General features: G+C 37.4%; 1 long non-coding RNA gene across 1 annotated transcript; it reads left to right on the forward strand.

Annotated features, from left to right (window-relative positions):
• Positions 1-2,501: 2,501 nt before the first annotated feature.
• On the forward strand, positions 2,502-5,121 carry LOC132642465 (uncharacterized). The gene is made up of 3 exons (XR_009583179.1): positions 2,502-2,734; positions 3,802-3,847; positions 4,988-5,121. It is a non-coding gene; the product is annotated as an uncharacterized LOC132642465 (long non-coding RNA).
• Positions 5,122-7,377: the final 2,256 nt, after the last annotated feature.

Below are 7,377 nucleotides of genomic sequence, written 5' to 3' on the forward strand. Positions count from 1 at the left end.
ACAAATGAGAAGCTAGAGTGGGCTAAGGGAAACTAGAGCATACGGGGTGGTTAGAGACCATAAGGGGCCACGTAGGACGAAGCAGACTAGATTGGTGAAGAGACAGAGAGTGCATCATAGCTCTGGAATTAGGATAGGCTTGAATAGCGTTTGGAAGTATTTTATGGGCTAGTTGATAGTAATTATATATATATGAATGCGTATGATATCTCATATGTGATTGTATCGGTGGACATATGTGTCCCAGCGACCGGTGCTACGGTATGGAAGGCACCAATTGAGTAAGGGTACCGAAGCTCAAGTGACAACAAAAATAAATGGTGCAAGTGTTATAAGATAAGATGCTATTATTTTTACTACAGGTTAAGATTGGAAATTCTAATACAACGATATTTGGAAGAGAAAGAGTGTGAGTAAATGGAATAAAAGGAGATTAAAATGTCAGAAAAAGGTGAAAGGTAAGAAACCTTAGTGAGTGAAGCCCCCGAGAGAAATTATCAGAAAAGTACGAGACTATTTGGATAAAGATTCAAAGGTAGGTACGTGGAAAGGATAAAGTATGGTAATATGGAACAAAAGAGAAGTGTATGAGGTTCGAGAACCAATTTCAATAAGTGAGGCTAAAGGAATAGTGACTAGGACAGGGGAGGTGAAGTAAAAGAAAGAATGACTAAGCCTTGTGACGATGTTAGGAGATTTAGGCCCTTGAAAGGTATATAAAGGAATAAAATGTGCAGCAATATTAATGTGGTTGTCTCGGACATGGAAATGCTTTCCAAAAGGATAATTTAAGAATAGAACGGATTCGTGCATTTAAAGTAAAAATTTCACGAACTTCAGAGCCGATGCCATAAATGGCAAAAGAAGAAAAGTGTTCGAGGAGGAAGAAACCCAAGAAGGGTTAAGAATGAAAGTAGAAAAGGTATACTAATGGATTAGTCGAAGGAAGAGGAGAACATTTGGGAGCAAAATAATTGGAAATCTTTAACCATAGGAGTAAAAAGGATACCTTAACGAGTTAGCAATAGAAACCCGATTACGTATTGAGGGAAGAACAAGTATGATGGGTCGACACTGTTGATTGGGAAATTAATAGTATGGAATAAGAATTCATGTGAGGTCTGAAAGATTTGATCTTAGAGGAAATGGAGGAACGCGCATGAGAGATAGGATAGAGAGAGTGTAAACGGTAAGAATTTTGTGCTAAGAGCAAAGGTAGTGGGACGCTCGAAGAACATGGATGCATAGTTGTAACGCAAGCGCATAATTAAGAAGACTTACGAGTATGTGAGTTAAATGAGTGAAGGGACTAATAGTGGATGGAAAGATATGGGAATGTTGACAAGAATGATAATGTAGACAGAAAATGAAAAGGAAAACTTATGATAAGAAGTTTTCGATATATTATGCACAGAATTGGAAAGCAAGACGAGGAGTGAAGTATAACCAAAGATTTTAGAAAAGAACGTAGAGAATCTTAACGTCCCCATGAACTAGTGAGTCCAGGACACCGTTAGTCACAAAGACAGAAGTATGGAAGGGTGAAAAAGAAACCATCGGACTTGGGTACTCTTATGAGAAATCTAGTTAAATACGAGAGTGTAAGCAGCGAGAAGATAGACAGGCCAGATTATACGATGACGGAACCCTGTAGGTAGCTATCGTAGACGAGGATACTCGAGGGCCGTTGGCATATGAGGAGCCCCTTATAAAGGGGGGGAGAACATATTATATTGGACTTAAAAAGGAACCGCAACACTGTCAGGCTCCAGAAGGGGAAAATTTATTAGCCCGGGGCTAGAGTTCAAAACATATCGGCACATCAGAAGGATACATGAAAGAAATAGAAATGAATTGACAATGAGGGTACCATGAGGCCGACATGAAGGGAAAGGACGGAAGACACCTTAAGAGAATGCTTCATGCCGACCTGAATTATTGTTATATCCCGTATTTTATACGTTCGGATATTCCAAGGCAGTCGTAACGAAGTTAAGGGAATGACCATCTTCCAAATGTATTTCAATGAACAAGTGGATTATAAATATTATTCACAACATTAGTATTATGGAAATATTAAGAAAGGTTGAGGGCGAAAAAGGAAATTCGCAAAATAGAACCATGGTGATATTATGGAAGGCTAGGGGTAAAATGGTAATTTCACAAAGTTAAAGAAAATTCTAGAAAAAATATAAATAAATAAATAAGTAAGTAAGTAAAGAAAGGAGCATGTGGCCATTTTATATGTGAAGGGGGAAAAGTGTAAATATAGATGGACAAAAGTGTATGAAAGAAGACACTTGGTCTTCTTTGTCCAAGTGAGGAAAAATCAAGAAAAGAAAAGAAACATCAAGAAAAAGGGAGAGAATTCTAGAAAAGAAAGAAATGGGGCATGTGACCATAATTGGGGGACTAAATTGCAAATATGGATAAGTGATGGAAGACCTATATATATATATATATATATATATATATATATATACATAAGAGGTCTTCATAATTAAATTAGAGAGAAAGAAAGAACAACAAAAAAAAAAAAAGGGAAAGAAAGAGAGAGGGTTCGGCCAAGGTATGGCCAAGCATGGCCATGGGAGATTTGATCAAGAAAAATTATTTCTTTCAAGCTTTTATACTAAGTGGAAGGTTCTCTACAACGTGGAGTATTCGTTGGAACAAGTGAATCATTCGTTTCGCAAAAATGAGGTTCTAGCCGGGAAAAGGAACTAGTGCTAAGGTAAGGTTTAAACCTTATTTTCATATGTTATAGATGATTGTGTATGTTGTGGAGTGTGTAGATGAAGGAAGTTCATGAAGTTGTGGTGAGTTGTATGTTGGCCGAATATATGTGGTGTTGGACTGAAATGATGAATTAATATTATTTAGTAATTTGATTGTTGTGTTATGAATTCTATAATGTAAAAGGGATGAAAAACATGAAAACATGCATATAGAGATGTGGCCGTGTGGTGCATGTGGTGTGTTGTGTAGGAAGAATGGATTAAGAGTATTTAGTATGTTGGTTGTGATTGTAATGTCAAGAAATGGGTGAAATTCATAAAGATGTGTATAATGTTGTTGTATGGCCGAATATGTGTAGTATTGTGTAGACAAGATGAAATGATTTTATTTAGAAGTTTAATTGTTGTATGGTGAAATCCATAATGTAAAATGAATGAAAAACCATGAATATAATATGTTGGAATGGTAGCCGTATGGAGTAGTGTTGGCCGTGTATATGTGTTGTGTTGTGTGAGAGGATTGAATTAATTATATGAAGTATGTTGTTTGTTGTTGTAATATATACAAAAGATGGATGAAAATGCATGAAAATATGTAGGAAGTGGTTATGGTCAAATAATAGGCGTTTTGGTAAGCTAAGGTAAATTGATGTCATTTGACATTCTAGTTGTCGTTGTTATGGATTATGTGATGAAGAATGGAGGTCGTTGTTGAAGTTAGCATACATGAATGATGATGACATGCATGGTTGTTGAATTGGACGGTTTCGGGCAAAGTAATATGTGGATTGAGTCGTTGAAAGATTATGTGAATTGAATTGAATTGAATTGAATTAAATGTTGGAATGTTGCTAGAATGCATTGCTAATATTGTTGTTGGTTTGGCCGAGTTCCATTCTCGGATTGTTGTTGTTAAAGTTGGCCGAGTTAGAATCTCGGGGGTGGTGTATTTACAGGGGAGATGCTGCCGAAATTTCGGCAGAATATAAATGAATGTGTTTGAAAGGTTAAGGCAAGTATATGACAAAGGATCTAACGAATGTGTGAACTCCTTTGAATGTAGATTAACAAGTTGGACGAATAAGCGTAGCTAGTAAGGCGCGGCGCAGGTATGTTAAGGCTAAGCCCTTTTCTTTCTATGGCATGAATCCTATGATGTAGTCTTATAAATGTTCCCCATAACGTCCTTGTTTTCAAAAGCTAGAAGTTATGAATTCAAACCATGATTTCCTTTCCAAAAGTTATAAATATTTTCCAAAATATACATTTTTCTCCAAAATCCAAGTTTTACATTTTTGAAAGTTTTTATAACTTAAACAACGACTACGGAGTTATGATGACAATAATGAAGCCAAACATGAGAAAGTGTCTATGACGAATATGCCAAGGATATGTTCTTACCATGAATACGACGATATGAAATGTTAAGCTACTTTTGGATAATGACTATTTTGAAGGTTTTAAAGTATATGAAGTAATATGTTATGATCCTGTTTTATGTTTTCCCGAGTTAATGTTCTTCATTGATAGTCTCGCCTTATAATTGTTCCTTCAAGGCGTGACATGACGACCATGATGATTCCATAATACAATCGGAGGTTACCGACCTTACGTCACTCCGATAGACACATGACTTTCCTTGGGCTTTCATGCATGCTATATATGTATGTGGGAGGGGGGAAAGGATACATGTATATGGGGATATGGGGAAGGGACACATGTTTCATCGCCACCTGGTCAGCTGGCATTATCATCCCGGACGCGGGATGCCCGGACGCGGGATATATGGGCGAGCCGACATATTTCGGCGCAATGTGGGCGAGCCGACTTGTTCGGTGCTATGATATGATATGACCCGATAAGCATGCATGGTTTCCGCCCTAAGTGGCATTCATATGTACAGGTATCTCAATCAGCCTATGATACGCTATATGACTCCCTATGATATGATACGATATGACATGATATGATATGATACGACAGGATACGATATGATATGATATGACATGATATGATATGATATGATACGACACGATATGCTATGATATGACATGATATGATACGATATGACATGATATGATATGACACGATATGATATGACATGATATGTTCCATATGAGATGCCATATGATTCCTTTGTGATTATCTCCACTGGTACCTCTCCTTGTATTGTCGTTCATGCCTTACATACTCAGTACATTGCTCGTACTGACCCCTCTTCTTCGGGGGCTGCGTTTCATGCCGCGCAGGTACACCCAGATGAGCTGAGGCCCTTATAGAAGATGTTCCAGCGAAGTTGGCGAGCTCCAGTTAGCCCGGGAGTGTAGCCGAGTCAGTGTATATGTGCCATGGTTTCCGATTGCAGTTAGAGACTTTGCAGACAGAGTCGCGGGTATAGAGCGTCAGCTTTGTAGACGGCTTCGCCTATCAATATGTTATTACGTTTCATGTCACGCGTTCCATATGATGATACACTCTCCAAAAAAATTAATTGAGAGCTTACTATGCATTTTATTCTGAATTGATTCCAGAGTTTATTTATGTAATAAGAGTCAGCGGGTGCCCATCACACCCTAGTAAGGTCGGGGGGTGACAATTATGATATGGTTGGACCATAATTTGAATCCCTCATATCGGGCAAATTGGCGTCGTACCTAAGTACGCAGCGACATGTTTTAAAGAGTAATAAAAAGAGCAAAAAAATGGCTATAAGCTAAGTTCACAAAGGATAATGGAGAAAATGATAAGATTCAAAGGATATTTCGGACAAGAACGACTATTATAACGAAAGTACCAATAATTGGTGGTTTGGAAATTTTTGAAAGAAAGAAAGAATGCAGTGCCTATGAATGAAATAAAAGGGTTCATCGGATACTAGAAAATAGTTCATGGACCATTAATGATACGGAACATGAGAATATACGTTATGAAATTATATGAATCATCGACGTGAAGCGATGCTCGATCATATTTGTAAGGAATCCGCACTGGAGAGCCAACAAGGAATAACGATGGACGAAACGAGCGCGAATACAAAGAAATCAAAGACGAGTATACTTGTGTCGAGAAATGTGAAAGCAAGGAACAGCCTGTGGCCATATTGAATCGTCAGAAGAAAAGGTTACGTACCAAAACATGACTTCTATTAAGACATTGTGACAAAACAGTAACAGAGAAGAGGTGACCTGGGAAGGACAAGGATAATGAGTTTGCGCAGTGGATTAGAAAACCTATGACACGAAATGAGGACTCATGTAAGGACCTGGAAGTTCGATTATAAGGAATGGGCATGAAGAAGAGGACAACTATAAGAGGGACCCTCCCGAAATATTATAATTCCCCATGAGGTCAGTTGAACATTCGAGGACGAATGTTCTAAAGGGGCGGAGGATGTTATAGCCCGTATTTTGTACGTTCGGATAATTCTAGATAATTGCCAGAAGTTAAGGGCAAGACCATTTTCCAAAATTATTTTAATGAACAAGTTGTTTATTAGTATGGAAATATTGAAAAAGGCTATGGGTAAAAAGGAAAATCCACAAAGTGGTTCATGGTGATATTGAGAAAGGCTAGGGGCAAGAACAGAAATTCACAAGGTGGTCCATGTTAACGTTGAGGAAAATTAGGGGCTAGAAGTTAAAATAAAATTTCAACTAAGGACCATAAGTGGTCGGGTGGTATGGGTCCCACCCATTGGTGGCCAATTGTTTCAAGCCATGAAATGGTACATGTGTTTACCTTGTATTTGTAAGGGCTACGTATATATATATGCATAAGTGATGACCAAGCAATACAATTAGTCATCTTTTTAACTTAAGAAAGTTCAAGAAACTTGGTGGAAAAAAATGGAGAACCACTCGGCCATAAGTCTAGCCGAATAAGGGGCTTGAGAAAATTGATCAAAAATTATTTCTTCTAGTATTGCAATTAATTTGAAGGCCCTAATTAACATGGAGTGGTTGTTGGAGCAATAAAACCATTCATTCTTGCAAGGCGCAACTCTAGCCATGTTGAAGAGCTAAGTGGAAAAGGTAAGGTTTTATCGTCTTTTATGTATTATGGATGGTTTGTATATGTTGTAGAGTGAAGAAATGGATGAAATTCATGAAAGTGTGGATGCTATGTTGTATCCGTGTAGGTTGGTGCTTGGCCGTATATGTGTTGTGTTGTGTAGATACGATGAATTGATTTTATTTAGTATTTTGATTGTTGTAGTTGTAGATTCCATGATAAAAATGAAGGTTTGTTGAATTGAAATGAAGTTGTGATCATTGTGGGATTATTGAAGAAATTAATATGACACTAGCATGGTTTCTTGTGTTGTGAAGATAATGTTGTCAACGTGTGGTAGATATAATGCATGAATTTGGAGGTGAGAAATGTGTTGGTTTTATTGAGTTTGGAAGATTGTAAGTTGGTTGTTGTGATTGAATTGAATATAAGCAAAATGTTGTCGAATTATGTAAAAGAAGTTACTAACGTTAGAATGTATTTTGAATTGATTGATGAAGTTGTTAATGTGTAGATTGTTGGTGTAGTTCATGAATTTGGAAGAAAGCAATGTGTTGTTGTTGTCCTTATTAAGTTTGGAAGATTTCGGATTATTGTTGATAAATTGGCCGAGTTGTATTCTCGGGTT

This window comes from Lycium barbarum, chromosome 5 (assembly GCF_019175385.1).
Source record: "Lycium barbarum isolate Lr01 chromosome 5, ASM1917538v2, whole genome shotgun sequence".
Lineage (NCBI taxonomy): Eukaryota > Viridiplantae > Streptophyta > Magnoliopsida > Solanales > Solanaceae > Lycium > Lycium barbarum.